A 17,563-nucleotide genomic window follows, 5' to 3' on the forward strand; every position below is an offset into this window, starting at 1 on the left:
AAAAAAAAAATTCAACCTATTTAGAGCTACTATGGCAAAGAATTAAAATGGTGGGCAACTAAGTCAGTCTGATCTCAATTTGAATATCAAACTAACTCTCTCCTTCCCCATACTGCCTTACTCACATATTAGGCAAGTAAGATAATTCTGTAAACCTCAGTGTTCAGTTTTAAAATGTGTATTTTAATAAAAATACTTTAGGGCTATTTTTAAGACTAAATGAGAAAACATAAAGATAATTCTTTGTGGTAATTTACAGCATACAAAAAAAAAAAAAACACAAATAAGTAAATGGTGACATAATTTATTAAAGGCCCATCAATCAAACCAAGATTAAAGCTTTTTGAAGATACAACTGAGTAAAATAAAATATAGTAGAATAAAATACAAATGCAGTTGGGTACCTGGTAATTTGCTCTAGAGCATCCCAAAGTGTGATAGTAATAAGGAAAAATGTGATGTGTAGTGTTCATACAGAAATCCAGGTCAGAAAAATAAAAAAAAAGATATATGATAAACAGCTTTGAAAATAAAATCAGAGTGACCAGTTTTATGATGCAGTGATCAGAAACAGCATTCATTTTGAACAAAGTATGAAAACTAAATTATATATACATGTATATGTGTGTGTGTGTATACACATATATGTTATATGAACTCAATTATGGCTGCACACAACTTCAACATATCACCCAATAGCTACACAGCAAAAGGTTGCACTAGTACGTGAAACTGAAATCCTAGGCAAGCATATTTTATGAGAGTTCTTTTCTGCATGATACCAAATAGGACAGGTGTCCAATTCACCTGTTAATTTTTAAGGGGCCAAAAGTTTTTGATGGATTGGGGGAAACCAAACGAGAGAGAACAGGAGTCAGCTTGAATAGCAAGGGTAATTTCCATGTGTCTGCAATCAATAGTTAATTTTAGAGTGAGGTCCTCTTGGGAAAGTGCATTAAAGGAGGTACTATTGAATAAGCAAATGTGAGATATCCTGTAGAAATTCCAGATTTGACATGCTGAGATCTATTTATTATTCCTTATGCTAGGCTGAACAGGCTAGCTAAATATATTTATGTATAGCAACAAGGATAAAGTGTTTTAGAACTGCCCACATCATTATGATCACATATGTAAAATGGAAAAGTCAATGGTCTTACCCAAATAAATGTCAGAGATAACAGGTTTGGAAATGATTTCAATGGAAACTGAGGAAAATGTCCAGTGGTCTTCAAAGTGTAATGAGAAGGATGACACAAAAATGTTTAAGAAAAATTTGAAATGAATTGGTGTTTATTTATTTTGTCCTTTGAGTGAGCGAGTGAAAGTCACTCAGTTGTGTCCATCTCTTTATGATCCCATGGGCTATACAGTCCATGGAATTCTCCAGGCCAGAATACTGAAGTGGGTAGTCATTCCCTTCTCCAGGGGATCTTCCCAACCCAGGGATCGATCCCAGATCTCCCGTATTGCAGGCCTTTTACCAGCTGAGCCATCAGGGAAGCCATTTTATCCTTTAACATGTACAATTTGTGCATTTTACTATACTAATAGTTTAAGAGAACATATACATAATTTATAAATATATGTAATGTATATTACAGACAACTATTAAAAAAAAAATGTAAGGATAGCAATATGTCTTCAAGAGACTTTGAGACCACTGCCGCAAATGTTACCGATTTCAACAGCCAAGTTGTCAGCAGAGTCAAAAATACACTGACAATCTTGGAATTTTATATGTCATTTCATAAAAATTTAGAGATGTTTTACTGGGTCAGAACTATGGAGTTCAGGGTTTAATTTTTCAGTGGGGCTTCTCAAACTACCACCCTAGTACTTTGCCACACAATCTTAGTTGTAGATGATAAGTTTTCTCTTCGAGGCATCAGGTTACTCTGGCAGATTGTTTTAGACTCTCTCAGTAATCTCAATCTATCTTTTATTTCCTCCAGTTTCCTGCCATACTCACTCAACTCAGTTTTTACCTCCTTCACTAGCATATGTTTCCTTTATTTCATTTCTATGTCCTCAGTGTGCACCATACGTATGTAACCACTCATTCTATTTTGTTTCTTAACATTGAGCTCACTCTTATTCTAATTATTATTAATACACTTAAATTATAAATGTATGTTTGTGTGTATGTGTGTCCGTGGCTCAGAGGACACAGTTACTGTTCAGCATTTTCCAGTGTTTCCCATAGAGTCATATCACCCTTTAATAGAGAAAACAGTGATCCATGCATAAGGCAGTTCTTAATTTTCCTGAGACAAATCCAGCCAGAGAAGTACAATACAAAAAAATTGCAGTACTGGCCCCAATATAAAGCCAGTGGTAGAAAGCAGCCAGTAATAGATTTGTTAGCTTATATAGGACGGATGCTTCAGACCAAAGGACAAAAAGAGTAAACTTAGAATCCTTCACTTCTGCTTGACAATTGTTAAATTAACAGATATAGTGAAGAGGGATATAAGTGGTATGCATATATAGCAATATCTGAAATATCAAGTTTATGGGAACACAAGCTATGGTTTGTGACTGTACCTGTGACTTACAGATCCTTCTTGTGACAGGAGTGTTTCCACCCCCTTTTAAATGAAGGATGTCCCCTGGAATGTTTTGTCAGCCCTTGGCACTCTGACACTGAAGCCTTCCAGAATGCTGACTTGCATGGTCAGCCTGGCTTCTGTTGACTTCAGGGCACTATGTACAGATCTCTGAGGAGAGGGGTTAAGATGGGATTCTGCCCTGTATTATGCTGGGCAGGGTAGTTCCCTGTTGTTTTTCCTTTAAAATAGGGAAGCACAATCCATATAATACAGGCAACAGTTTTTTTTTTGTCTTGGCTCCCACCAGACTGGAGATATGTCTTTTAATTATGGAGTTCTTCACTTACCACCATTATGAACCAAGTCTGATTAAAAATATAAGAACTGGGGACTTCCCTGATTAAGACTCTGTGCTTCCACTGAAGAGGGCATAGGTTAGATCCCTGGTCAAGTAGCTATCAATAAGGTCCCATATGTTTAGCAGCTAAGCCAAATGTGTGTGTGTGTGTGTGTGTGTGTGCGTGTGTGTATTAAACAAAACAAAACCAAACCAAAAAAAGAAAAAAAAAGCAGTTACAATTAAATTTAAATTTTAGTGATTTTCTACAGAATCCCCATTACATGTTTACTAAGTATACTGTGGTTTTAGTCGCAGTTTTCTGAACAGTAGGGTAAAAAGTAACACAAAGCAAATTAGCTGCATAAACACACATACACACACCAGACATCAAATCATGTAAAGAGCAAGTTGTTAGAAACAAATGTATTGGTAGTATTCACATCACACACGCATTGCCATTAAGTTCATACATAAAAGATATTGAAAACATTTTAATGGAGGAAAATACGAGTTAGAAATGGAGTAAACCAAGGCTTTGACCCTGTTTCCAGTGAAATAGTTTGAGTAAAGCAGTAATTCTCTCTGCGACTTATATTCTCATCTATAGAGAGGACTAACAGTCCTTGCCCTCAAAGTGCTATTGCAATGTGAAATCTTTTGCATTTCTCTTAAAAAATGTGAAAGTTATCTTATAAGTATTGTGATGTGAAATACTACTTTCTTGTCATTTAAAATTTCCTCTGAAGCACCCAAGCTGAAAATGACTAAAAATAAATGCTTCTTCTCCCTATTTCTAAATAAAAATCCTGGACACATTTAGACAAGATTTACTGGAATCAAATAAAAGAAGTCTTTTGACCACTGGTCACATCATTTCTCCAAAATAATAAAATAGGAAAGAATAAAATGAAATTTTTGGAGAGGAATTCATTCAAGTAGGAAAATGCATAGGATATGAAAATCTGTGTCACCTTTTCTTCCCTACATTTGGGGGCAGAATTATTTACCACTACCACCTCTAGTCAATGATTCTCAAAGAAATATTGATAGGGGTGGGAATGGTTGCAAGAAATATACCATCCTCTTATTCCAAAACCAGACCATTGTAAACTCTTGTGGCACTAAGGGAGTGAAGCACAGCTTATTGCTACTTGGACAAGGTAACATATATCTCCCAGATTTGGAGAGATTCTGGGGCAGAAAGGTACATGAAGTAGCTGCTTCTTACCTAGAAAAGGTTGAATTCAGGGACTGGCTGGAGTAGACACAGAGTGAGGTAAGATAAGAAGCAGGGAGAACAGTGGAAAAACAGCCAAGATCTTCTTTGCAGAGCAGGAATGTACAATATTTTCCACAGACCAGGATGATACTGAGGAAGGAACTGTGAGATCTCTCAAAGAGGATTCCTATAATCCTGTTGGATTGCTTTACAGAATAAGGTAACTCCAGCAGAGGAAAACTAGAGTTGATCCCCTGCAGTGTGCAAGAACTATGGTGTTGACTTTGCAAGGGTTAAAAGGGATCAGGTAAAAGTGCCCCTCTTATTAGGGAAGGATGCAGTATGCTTGGGGATAAGGTCTCTTTAGAATCTTTCTGGTTCCTATGGAATAGTCAACAGATATCTCATTAATGTTAATGAGAGTAACAGAAAGCATGATAGCCAAGAAATGTCTGACTACTAAATATATCTTTAATCCTGTCTCCTCAATTGTCTCTCAAATTCTAATGAAACTACACAGAAGAGGTGGGAAGAAGTGGAGTAACCTTAACTTGTTTTCTCACCACAGACAACCAAACCTCAGGCCTGAGCTGAAGAGGTGTAATGATCACTGAATTGGATACAAAACAGAAGTGGTGATTAGTGTGTTTTAGATTGGATTTTAAAAATCTAAAAATTAGACTATATTTGAGAAGTTATGAGATCTTCCAAAAATGTTGAGAGACAAGAACAAGATTCAATAGTCCATGCCTGAAGGCATTAATGGGAAAAGTATAAAGTTGTATCCTAATTAACAAGTTCAGTCCAATTAATATATGTACAAAAACTTGCCTATATCATTTATCTATCTACCTACCTCTCTATCTAGAAATATATGTGCATGGATATGTATATTTGCACCCATAGATAGTGTGCGCATGTAATTTAGTATCTTACTATAGAACTTTTAATATTTTGATGTACTCTTTTTATTGCTGTTTCTTCATAACCACACCCTAATTTCCATGCATCCCTTATCTACTCTCTATCTTTAAAAGGTGTATACATTGGATGTTATCCAGTTCCAAGGTTGGATGGTGCCCTACACCTATCCATTCAATATATTCCCTCTAATCCTGTCAACAATAATTATTTAGTAATATGCATGCGACTCAAAGGCCAAATATAGCCAATAAGAGGGAGTTATCATTTGGAAAAATAAATATTTGTTCACTGGAGTTGAAACTAACAGAATATCAGCATAAACTTCTAAGAGTTATCTTGTAATTATTTGAAGAAAGCCTGCCTAAGGATATAAAAATGTGTAGAACTGTATAGCAAAATTTTGCAAAAGAAAAATTTCTTGCTCATTGATAGATTGTTTGAAATCCTGGATTCAAGCGTGCCTGAAATAAAAACTAATTCTTTAATTTTAAGCTACCTAAATTGATAGATTCCTTTTTAAATCAGTTTCACTTGGATTTTTCCTATTTGCAATTAAAATGATTCTTAGCAAATTTGTATTCTTATTTGTTCTTTTCTCTGTGTTTTTCCTTTCTTCCCCTACTCTTTTTTTCCACTCCTATTGTCATAATATAGTTCTTTATTACTTCTTTAACTTTTATTTTTCATAGCTTACTTTTACCTTTCTAAAAAAAAAAACTTATTTTTAATGTAAATTCTGCATTGTTTTGTGTGTGTTTGATTTTTTAATTGTATTTTTTAGTCTAATTTTTATTGTAGGTTTTTAATTTTTAACCTTTTGTTTTTAATTTTGTACCATTGAGCCTGATTTTTAGTATCCATTTTCACTTAGGGATTTGATTACCAGCTTGATCACTCACTTCCTTTTTGACTCTCCCTTTTCTGCTCCTGGTTGCCTCTCTCCGTCTTATGTCTTCCTTTATCTGTATAACCTTGTGAAGCTCTTTGGGTGTTCCTGGCTATAAATAGGCTAGAGACACAGATTGAGAAGATGAAATGAATTTTTAACAAGGACATAGAAGAAATAAAGAATAATCAATCAGTAATGAACAATGCAATAACTGAGATTAAAAACCCTTTGGAGGGAACCAACAGTAGAGTAACTGAGGCAGAAGAAAGCTAAGTGAGCTGGAAGACAGAAGGTGGAAATAAATGGAGGAGACTGGAAAAAAAGAAAAAGAAAAAAAATAATAAAAAGAAAAGTGAAAAAAAAAGCGTAAAAAGAAAAGAGACTAGCATCAGAGACCTCTGGAACAATATTATTAACTGCCTTAACATTCAAATCATAGGCATTCCAGAAGAAGATAAAATGAATGAGCATGAGAAAGCATGAGGAGATAGTAAAAAACTTCCCTAAAATAGTGAAGGAAATAACCACCCAAATCTAAGTAGCCCAAAGAGTCTCATACAAGAAAAATCCAAGGGGAAACAAACCAAGACACATATTAATCAAACTAACAGAAATTAAACACACACACACACACACACACACACACACACACACACACACACACACAGCACATATTAAAAGCAGCAAGGAAAAAGCAACAAATAACATACAAGTGGATCCCCATAAGGATAACAGCTGATCTTTCAACAGAATTCTGCAGGCCAGAAAAGAATGGCCGTGTATAGGTAAAGGGAAGAAAGGGGAAAACCTACAACCAAGATTACTGTATCCAGTAAGGATCTCATTTGGATTAAAAGGAGAAATCAAAAGCTTTACACACAGGCATAAGCTAAAAGGATTCAGCACCACTAAACCGGGTCTTCAAGAAACTTTAAAGGATCTTCTCTAGACATGAAACACAGAAAAATTTTATAAAAATGAACCCAAAACAATAGAGTAAATGGTAACAGGATCATACTTATCAATAATTACCTTAAACATAAATGGTTTAAATGCTCCAAACAAAAAACAAAGACTAGCCAAATTGATACAAAAATAAGACCCTTATTTATGCTGCTTACAAGAGACCCGCCTCAAACCTAGAGACACATTCAGACTGAAAGTAAGGGTCTGGAAATGTATTTCATGCAAATGGAAAACAGAAGAAAGTTGGAGTAGCAATACTCATCTCAGATAAAATAGATGTAAAATAAAGACTGTTATTAGAGACAAAGAAGGACACTACATAATTACCAAGGGATCAATCTAAGAAGATAAACAATTATAATATATATATATATATATATATATATATATATATATACACCCAACATAGGAGTACCTCAATACATAAGGCAAATGCTAATGACTATTAAAGGGGAAATTGAGAGTAACATGATAATGGTGTGGGATTCTAACACTCCACTCACACCAATGGACAGATCATCCAAACAGAAAGTTAACAAGGAAACAAAAGGTTTAAAGAATGCATTGGCCTAGTTAGACCTAATTGACATCAATGCATTTCATACCAAAACAATGGATTTCACATTTTTTTTTTTCCTCAAGTGCACATTGTACATTCTCCAGGATGTGGCCACATCCTGGGCCACAAATCCAGCCTTGGTGAATTTAAAAAATTGAAATCATTCTAAGCATATTTTCTGATTATAATGGTGTAAGATTAGATATCAGCAACAGGAAACAAGCTATTAAAAAACAAAAACAAAAAACGAATGAAGGCTAAGCAACATGCTTCTAAGTAACCAACAAATTACTGAAGAAATAAAAAAGGAAGTCAAAATATGCATAGAAACCAATGATAATAAAAACAGGACAACCCAAAACCTATTTGGATTCAGTAAAAGCAGTGCAAAGAGTAAAGTTCATAACAATGTAATTCTATGTCAAGAAAGAAGAGAAACATCAAATAAACGACCTAACCTTACATTAGAAAAAAATGAACAACAACAAAATTAGTACAAGGGAAGAAAACATAAACATCAGTTCAAAAATGAGTGAAAAAGAAATGAAGGAGACCAAAGCAAATATCAATAAAACTAAAAGCTGGTTCTTTGAGAAGATAAACAACATAGACCAACAGCTAGCCATGTTCATCAAGAAAAGAAAAAAAAAAAAAAAAAAAAAGGAAGAAATTACAAATAAATAAAATTAGAAATAAAAATGGAGAAATTGCAACAGATAACACAGAAATGCAAATGACCTTAAGAGACTACTGTGAGCAACTATATGCAAATAAAATGGACAACTTGGAAGAATTAGACAAATTCTTAGAAAAGTATAACCTTCCAAAACTGAACCACAAAGAAATAGAAAATTTGAACAGACCAATCTCAAGCATGGAAATTGAAATTGCAATAACAAATCTCCAACAAACAAAAGTCCAGAACCAGATTGTTTTACAGGGAATTCTACCAAAAATTTAGAGAAGAGTTAACACATATCCTACTCCAGTTGTTTCAGGAAATTGTAGAGGAAGGAAAACTCCCAAACTCATTCTCAGTTATGCCAATACCAAAACCAGAGATGCTACAAAAGAAAGAAAACTGCAGTCCAATATCACTGAGTAACATAGATGCAAAAATCGTCAACAAAATTCTAGCAAACAGAAGCCAACAGCATATTAAAAAGATTATGCATCATGAGCAAGTGGACTTTATTTCAGGGATGCAATATTTACAAAACAATCAATGATGCACCATATTAACAAGTTGAAAGGGAAAAGCTTATGATTATTTCAATAGATGCAGAGAGCGCCTTTAATAAAATTCAACATCATTTTTGATAAAAGTTTTCCAGAAAGTAGGCATAGAAAGAACATATAGCAGTATAATAAAAGCCGTATACAACAAATACGCAGCAAATATTATCCTCAACGGTGAAAAACAAAGTATTTCCTCTAAAATCAGCAATAAGACAGGGGTGCCCACTCTCACCACTATAATTCAACATCGTTTGAAAGTCCTAGCCACAGTAGTCAGAGAAGAAAAATAAAGGAATTCAGATTGGAAAAGAAGTAAAACTCTCACTTTCGCAGATGACATGATCTTCTACATAGAATATCCTAAAGATACCACCAGAAAATTACTAGAACTAATCAATGAATGTAGTAAATTTTCAGGATATAAAATTAGTACAAAGAAATTCCTTGCATTCTTATATAGTAACAATGAAAAATCAGGAAGAGAAATTAAGGAAATGATCCCATTCATCATTGCAATAATAAGAATAAAATATTTGGGAATAAATTTACCTAAATAAACAAAATGCCTATTCATATATAAAATATGAAACACTGATGAAAGAAATCAAAGATGACACAAATAGAGAAATATACTGTGTTCTTGGATTGGAAGACTCTATGTAGTGAAAATGAGTATACTGCCCAAAACAATCTATTGATTCAACACAATCCCTATCAAATTAACAATGGCAATTTTCACAGAACTGAAACCAAAAAAAAGTTCACAATTTGTATGGAAACACAAAAGACCCCAAATAGTCAAGGTAATATTTAGAAAGAAGAATGGAACTGGAGGAATCTACCTTCCTGACTTCAGACTATGCTACAAAGTTACAGTCATTAAGACAATATGATACTGGTATAAAAATAGAAATATAGATCAATGGAACAAAATATAAAGTTCAGTAATAAATCCACATACCTGTGGACACCTTATCTTTGACAAAGCAGGCAAAAATATACAGTGGATAAGACAGTCTCTTCAGCATATGGTGACAGGAAAAATGGTCAACTCCATGTAAAAGAATTAAACTAGAACATTTTCTAACTCCATGAACAAAAATAAACTCAGAATTGATTAAAGACCTAAATGTAAAACCAAACTCTATAAAACTCTTAGAGGAAAACGTAGGCAAAACACTCTCTGATGTAAATGAACCAAGACCCTCTAAGACCCACCTCCCAGAGTAACAGAAATAAAAATAAACAAATGGGACCTGATTAAATTTAAAAGCTTTTGCACAATGAAAGAAACTATAAGCAAAGTGAAAAGACACCCCTCAGAATGGGAGAAAATAATAGGAAACAAAACAATTGACAAGGAATTAACCTTCAAAATATACAAGCAGCCCATGCAGCTCAATACCAGAAAAATGAACAATCCAATCAATAAGTGGGGAAAAGACCAAAACAGACATTTCTCCAAAGAAGACATAGAGATGGCCAAAAAGCACATGAAAAGTTGCTCAAAATCACTCATTATTAGATAAATGTAAATTAAAACCACATTGAGTTATTATCTCATGCCCATCAGAGTGGCCATCATCAAAAATTCTGTAAACAATAAATGCTGGAAAGCAAGAGGCGAAAAGGGAACCCTCTTACATTGTTGGTGGGAATGCAAAGTGGTGCAGCCTCTATGGAGAACAGTGTGGAGATTCCTTTAAAAATTGGGAATAGAACTGCATTCAACTCAGAAATCCCACTGCTGGGCTTATACTCCAAAGAAACCATAATTGAAAGAGACATTGCACCCCAATGTTCATTGCATCACTGTTTACAATAGCTTGGAAATGGAAGAAACCTAGATGTCCATCAGGAGATGAATGGATAAGGAAGTTGTGATACATATACAAAATGAATATTACTTAGCTATAAAAGGAATGAATTTGAGTCAGTTCTAATAAAGAGGATGAAACTGGAGCCTATTATACAGGGTGAAGCAAGTCAGAAAGAGAAAGACAAATACTGTATATTAACATATATATATAGATACATAATATATATTTATATATATAATTTAGAATGATGGTACCAATGATTCTAAACGTAGGGAATCAAAAGAGACACAGACAATAAAAACATGTTTTGAACTCAGTGGGATAAGGTGAGGGTGGAATGACTTGAGAGAATAACATTGAAACATGTACATTATCATATGTAAAATAGATGGCCAGTGCAAGTCTGATGCATGAAGCAGGGCACCCAAAGCCAGTGCTCTGAGGCAACCCAGAGGGATAGAGTGGGGAGGGAGGTGGATGGGGGCTTCAGGATGAGGGGACATAGGTGTACCTGTGGCTGATTCATGGCAGAAACCATCGCAAAGCTGTGAAATAATTATCCACCAATTAAATTAATTGTAAAAAAGTCATCACATTAAATAAACAAATATGTCACTTGGAAATAAAAAGGTGGGCACATATTTGTGTTGAGAACACAATGGTTGAAACGGGAGGAACTGTAAATATAGGCATATATCTCAGAAATTCAGGCTCCCAGACAAAGGGGTTTCATAATACTAGATGACCTAATTGTTCACAATATTAAGTGGCACTTGGAATTAGCTACAGCAAGGGATTTAAAGTTGCCTGGAGAATGGACACAGAAAGGCTGATTCTGCATGCTCTGTCACTTGGGAGGGTGGAGCTGCTATGTCTTCCTGTCAACCTCTGTCTTGCAAAAGGTACAGAAAGAAGAGGGTTGATTTAGTCATTTGCCATCATTCGTTTCACTGGGTCCTTCTCTCTCATCTCACCTGGCTGTCTCTCCCTTTCCTCTTCCATCCTTTGAATGTTGTCCATAGTCAGGTCAACCCACTTATTGAGCAGACCAAACAGATGTCTGTTTGTCGTAAACAGATGTCATTATTGCTTTTTATTAAGTTTCTCCACTTTATTCTGCAAGCACCACCATCCCCTGCAACTTGAACTTTACAGTATCCAGTTTGTATGCACACAAGTATGGAGTATCTCTCTGATTTATAAGTTCTTGCTTCCAATTAGGGCCCAATAGTCCTCAGCCTGTTTTGAAAGATTTAAATTATTCTGGGTCTTCTTCTGCTTTGTAATGCTTACAAAGTACTTTGTTTCGATCTACAATGTCTATATAATGACTTTCACATGTTTCCATGCCTGAGTCTCCAGTTAATGTACATTCTCCTGGGTGCCAAGATCTGTTTTTTGCCGTGTTTCAATTTTAATCAAAAAGCCTTCTTTCATGTACTCACTTGTATTAAAACAGGTCTGCAATAAGAGTTAGCATGCCATGATTTTTCATATACATTCAAGGTTCCCTCTTGGACCAGCATTTGAACAAACATGGACAATTTGCTCTCTAAGTTTGTAGACCTTGTGTGTGTGTGTGTGTGTGTGTGTGTGTAGTGGCCTTTCTCACTGTTCTTTTCATAGGTCTTGTTTGCCAAGACCTTCATATTTTCATCACCACCCATTTCATTTCCACTGGCCTCAACCATGGAATACAGCTGCCCTATTTGATATTCTTCTACAGATGAATGACCCCATACTCCTTGAGCAGGATTATGTTTCTTCCAAGATACAGAGCTACCACTGCCTGCCCATCTCCCAGTGATCTTCCCGGCAGTGACTGCTGCTGCTGCTGCTAAGTCGCTTCAGTCTTGTCCGACTCTGTGTGACCCCATAGATGGCAGCCCACTAGGCTCCCCCATCCCTGGGATCTTCCAGACAAGAACACTGGAGTGGCTCGCCATTTCCTTCTCCAATGCATGAAAGTGAAAAGTGAAAGTGAAGTCGCTCAGTCCTGTCTGACTCAGCGACCCCACGGACTGCAGCCCACCAGGCGCCTCCGTCCCTGGGATTCTCCAGGCGAGAGTACTGGAGTGGGCTGCCATTGCCGTCTCCGCCCAGCAGTGACACTCGCCGCTTAACTGGACTGCTGTGCTACCTCCCTGTGGCCTGCTTTGTCTCCACCACCCTTGTGATCACCACTCAAGCCCCTGCCACCCCTGCCTTGCCTTTCCATCAGTCATTTCTTTTAGAAACAAGCCCAGATACCAGTTGAAAGAAAGCTATAAGATACTGATGAAAGCAATCAAAGATGACACAGATGGAATGATATACCATGTTCTGGGATTAGAGTGATCAATAATGTGAAAATGTCCATAATACCCAAAGCAACCCATAGTTTCAATGCAATCCTATCAAATTAGCAATGGCATTTTTCACAGAATTAGAATTAAAAAAAAAAAAATACAATTTGTATGGAAACACAAAAGATCCCAAATGGCCAAACCTATCTTGAGAAAGAAAAACATAGCTGGATGAATCAGGCTCCTTGATTTCAGATGATACTACAAAGCTGCAGTAATTGAGACTGTATGGTGCTAGCACAAAAACAGAAACAAAGGGAAAAAACAAATCAGCAGCATAGGATAGAAAGCCCAGAAACAAGCCCACCCACCCAAGGTCACCAAATCTATAAGGAAGGAGAAAGGGAGAAAAGACAGCCTCTTCAATAAGTGTGTTGTGGAAACTGGACAGCTACATATAAAAGAACAAAAGTAGAACACTCCATAACACCACACACACACACACACACACACACACACACACAATTGATTAAATGTCTAAATGTAAATCAGGATACTATAAAACTTTTAGAGAAAAACATAGGTAAAACACTCTGACATACACAACACAAAGACTTTTTTGATCCACTTCCTAGAGTAATGAAAATAAAAATAGACAAATGAGACTTAATTAAACTTAAAAACTTTCGCACACCAAAGGAATCCACAAACAAGATGAAAAAACAACCCTCAGAATGAGAGGAAATATTTTCAAACAAAGCAATTGACAAGAGATTGATCTCCAAAATATACAAACAGCTCCTGCAGCTCAATATCAAATAAAGCAACTGAATCAAACAATGGGTGAAGACCTAAATAGACATTTCTCTAAAGCAGACGTAGAGATGGCCAACAAATACATGAAGAAATATTCAGCATTTCTAAGTATCAGAGAAATGCAAATCAAAATTACAATAAAGTATAAAGTCACATTTCTCAGAATGGCCATCATCAAAAAATCTACAAACAATAAATGCTGGAGAGTCTGTGGAGAAAATGGAATTATCTTACACCATTGGTGGGAATGTAAATTGATACAGCCACTATGGAGAACAGTGTAGCTGTTCCTTAAAAAGCTAAAAATAGAGCTACCATATAACCCACCAATCCCACTCCGGGACATATACCCAGAGAAAATTATAATTCAACAAGCTGCATGTTCATTGAACTAATATTCACAATAATCAGAACATGGAAGCAGCCTAAATGTCTATCAAAAGAAGAATGGATACAGAAGATGTAATACATATCTACAATGGAATACTACTCAGCCATTAAAGGCAATAAATATTGTGTCTTTTGCAGACATGTGGATAGACCTAGAGACCAATATATAAAGTGAATCCAGATAGAAAACAAATATAACATATTAACACATCTATGTGGAATCTAGAAAAAGCTTGTATAGATGATTTTATTTGCAAAGTAGAAATAGAGACGTGTACAGAACAGATATATGGGTAAGAGGGGATGGGAGAAATTAGGAGATTTGAGTTGACTTATAGACAGTACTATGTATAAAATGGGCTGCTCTAGTGGCTCAGTGGTAAAAAATCTGCCTGCAATGCTTGAGTATCAGGTTTGATCCCTGGGTTGGGAAGATTCCCTGGAGAAAGAAATGACAACTCTTTCTAGTATTCTTGCCTGAAGAATTCCAAGACAGAGGAGCCAGACAGGCTACAGTCCATGGGGTCACAAAGAGTCAGACACAACTGAACGAATAACACTCTCACTTTCACCTTCATGTATAAAATAGATAACTAATGGGAGCTGTCTGTATAGCACAGGGAACTCAGTGTTTTGTGGTAACCTAAATGGGAAGGAAATTTAAGAAAAGAGGGGATAAATGTATACATAATGTGAGGCGAGCAGAAGTAACGCCATGGCAGGCAGCTTAGATTAGGAGTAGGCCTTTGTACTTCTGGGTTTTTATCAGGCCACCTGGATACAATCAATCAGCTTTCGCTTAACACCGACCGCTGTTTGCCAATTAGGAAATTAGTAACGGGGCGGAAACCCCGGGGGGGCGGGAAAGTCCCTCGCGCGGGAAAGTTCTGACCAATGAAATTGCTTTGCAAACTTGTAACCAATCTGCTTAAACTAACTCCCTATAAATTTGTGTAACAGCTTGGGCTCGGGGCTCTCTGACCCGCACCACTGCGTTTATTGCAGCGGAAAGCCCTGGCTCCAGTCAGTAATAAACTTCCCTTTTTGCGAGTTGCATTGTCTTGGAGGCCTTCTCTTTTCCTGCTCGGGGATTCGGATATCGGGCATAATAATAGTTGATTCATTTTGCTATATAACAGAAACTGATACAGCAGTGTAAAACACCCATACTATAATTTAAAAAACATAGAACAAAATAAAGGTGATTGTGGTGATGATTGCATGTATCTGTGAAATACAAAAGCAAACCATTGAATTGTACACTTTGAATGGATGCATTGTATGGTGCATGAATTATGGCACAATAAAACTCTTTTAGAAATAAATAAATAGCAAGCCAACATAATTTTTATAGAACTGTGCTATTATTTTGTATGTGGTGCAGTGTGTGTGTGTGTGTGTGTGCGTGTGTGTGCTTACTGGCATTATATTACATATATTATCCATCCATTAATGATTCCTCTAGTGCTCACTTTTTAAAACCACACCTAAATTTTTTGATAAGATCAATAAAATTGATGAAACCTCAAAGAAAGATATATCAGGAATAAATGAAAGAGAGGACAAGTTATCAATTATGGGAATAATTGAGGTGACACCACTACATATTTTACAGACAAAAAAATAATAATAAGGAATGTTATGAACAACTCTCAGCTAATAATATGGACGTTAAAATTGCAATATTTTTTCTACTTCTATGTATGTTTGTGTGTTCCTGTATATTTGTGTATCATACTTAAAAAAAAAAAACTTTAAGAGTTAAAACAAGGAAAAAGTAATGCATTAATACATAAAAGTAAATTTAAAACAATAAAGAAATCTTTGTAATATAAAGACAATTCAAGGAGCATTTGTTCTAATATATGAGCAACTTGTTCAGTTCAGTTCAGTTCAGTTGTTCAGTCGTGTTCAACTCTTTGCAAACCCATGGACTGCAGCATGCCAGGCCTCCCTGTCCATCACCAACTCCCAGAATTTTCCCAAACTAATGCCCATTAAGTCAGTGATGCCATCCAACCATTTCATCCTCTGTTGTGCCCTTCTGCTCCTACCTTCAATCTTTCCCAGCATCAGGGTCTTTTCAAATGAGTCAGCTCTTCATATCAGGTGGCTAAAGTATTGCAGTTTCAGCTTCAACGTTAGTCCTTCCAATGAACACCCAGGACTGATCTCCTTTAGGATGGACTTGTTGGGTCTCCTTGCAAGAGTCTTCTCTAACAACACAGTTCAAAAGCATCAATTCTTCAGCGCTCAGCTTTCTTTACAGTCCATCTCTCACATTTAAACATGACTACTAGAAAAACCATAGCCTTGACTAGACAGACCTTTGTTAGCAAAGTAATGTCTCTGCTTCCTAATGTGATGTCTTAAGTTGGTCATAACTTTCCCTCCAAGGAGTAAGCGTCTTTATTTTCATGGCTGCAATCACCATCTGCAGTGATTTTGGAGCCCAGAAAAATAAAGTCAGTCTCTATTTCCACTGTGTCCCCATCTATTTCCCATGAAGTGATGGGACCAGATGCCATGATCTTAGTTTTTCTGAATGTTGAGCTTTAAGCCAACTTTTTCACTCTCCTCTTTTGCTTTCATCAAGAAACTCTTTAGTTCTTCACTTTCTGCCATAAGGATGGTATCATCTGCATATCTGAGGTTATTGATATTTTTCCCAGCAATCTTGATTCTAGCTTGTCCTTCATCCAGTCCAGCATTTCTCATGAGGTACTCTGCATATAGGTTAAATAAAGCAGGTGACAATATACAGCCTTGAAGTACTCCTATTCCAATTTGGAAGCACTCTGTTGTTCCATGTCCACTTCTAACTGCTGCTTCGTGACCTGCATACAGATTTCTCAGGAGGCAGGTCAGGTGTTCTGGTATTGCCATCTCTTTCAGAATTTTCCACAGTTTACTGTGATCCACACAGTCAAAGTCTTGGCATAGGCATAGTCAATAAAGCGGAAGTAGATTCCCCCCGCTCCCCTCTGGAACTGTCTCGCTTTTTTGATGATCCAGCAGATATTGGCAACTTGATCTCTGTTCCTCTGCATTTTCTAAAACCAGCTTGAACATCTGGAAGTTCACTGTTCATATATAGCTGAAGCCTGGATTGGAGAATTTTGAGGACTACATTGCTAGCGTGTGAGATGAGTGTAATTGTGCAGTAGTTTGAGCATTTTTTGCCATAGCCTTTCTTTCGGATTGGAAGGAAAACTGATCTTTTCCAGTCCTGTGGCCACTGCTGAATTTCCAAATTTGTTGGCATATTGAGTGTAGCACTTTCACAGCATCATCTTTTAGGATTTTGAGTAGCTCAACTAGAATTCCATCACCTCCACTAACTTTGTTTGTGGTGATGCTTCCTAAGGCCCACTTGACTTCACATTCCAGGATGTCTGGCTCTAAGTGAGTGATCACACCATCATGATTATCTGGATTGTAAAGATCTTTTTTGTATAGTTCTTCTGTGTATTCTTGCCACCTCTTTTTATTATCTTCTGCTTCTGTTAGGTCCATAATATTTCTGTCCTTTATTGAGCCCATCTTTGCATGAAATGTTCCCTT

General features: G+C 36.3%; 1 pseudogene; it reads right to left on the bottom strand.

The window, feature by feature from the left end:
• Window positions 1–11,432: 11,432 nt before the first annotated feature.
• The window catches only part of LOC136150204 (phosphatidylinositol transfer protein alpha isoform pseudogene), a 76,356-nt pseudogene continuing 70,225 nt past the window's right edge, over window positions 11,433–17,563 (bottom strand).

The sequence above is a fragment of the Muntiacus reevesi genome, chromosome 18 (genome assembly GCF_963930625.1).
Source record: "Muntiacus reevesi chromosome 18, mMunRee1.1, whole genome shotgun sequence".
NCBI classification, from domain to species: Eukaryota; Metazoa; Chordata; class Mammalia; order Artiodactyla; family Cervidae; genus Muntiacus; species Muntiacus reevesi.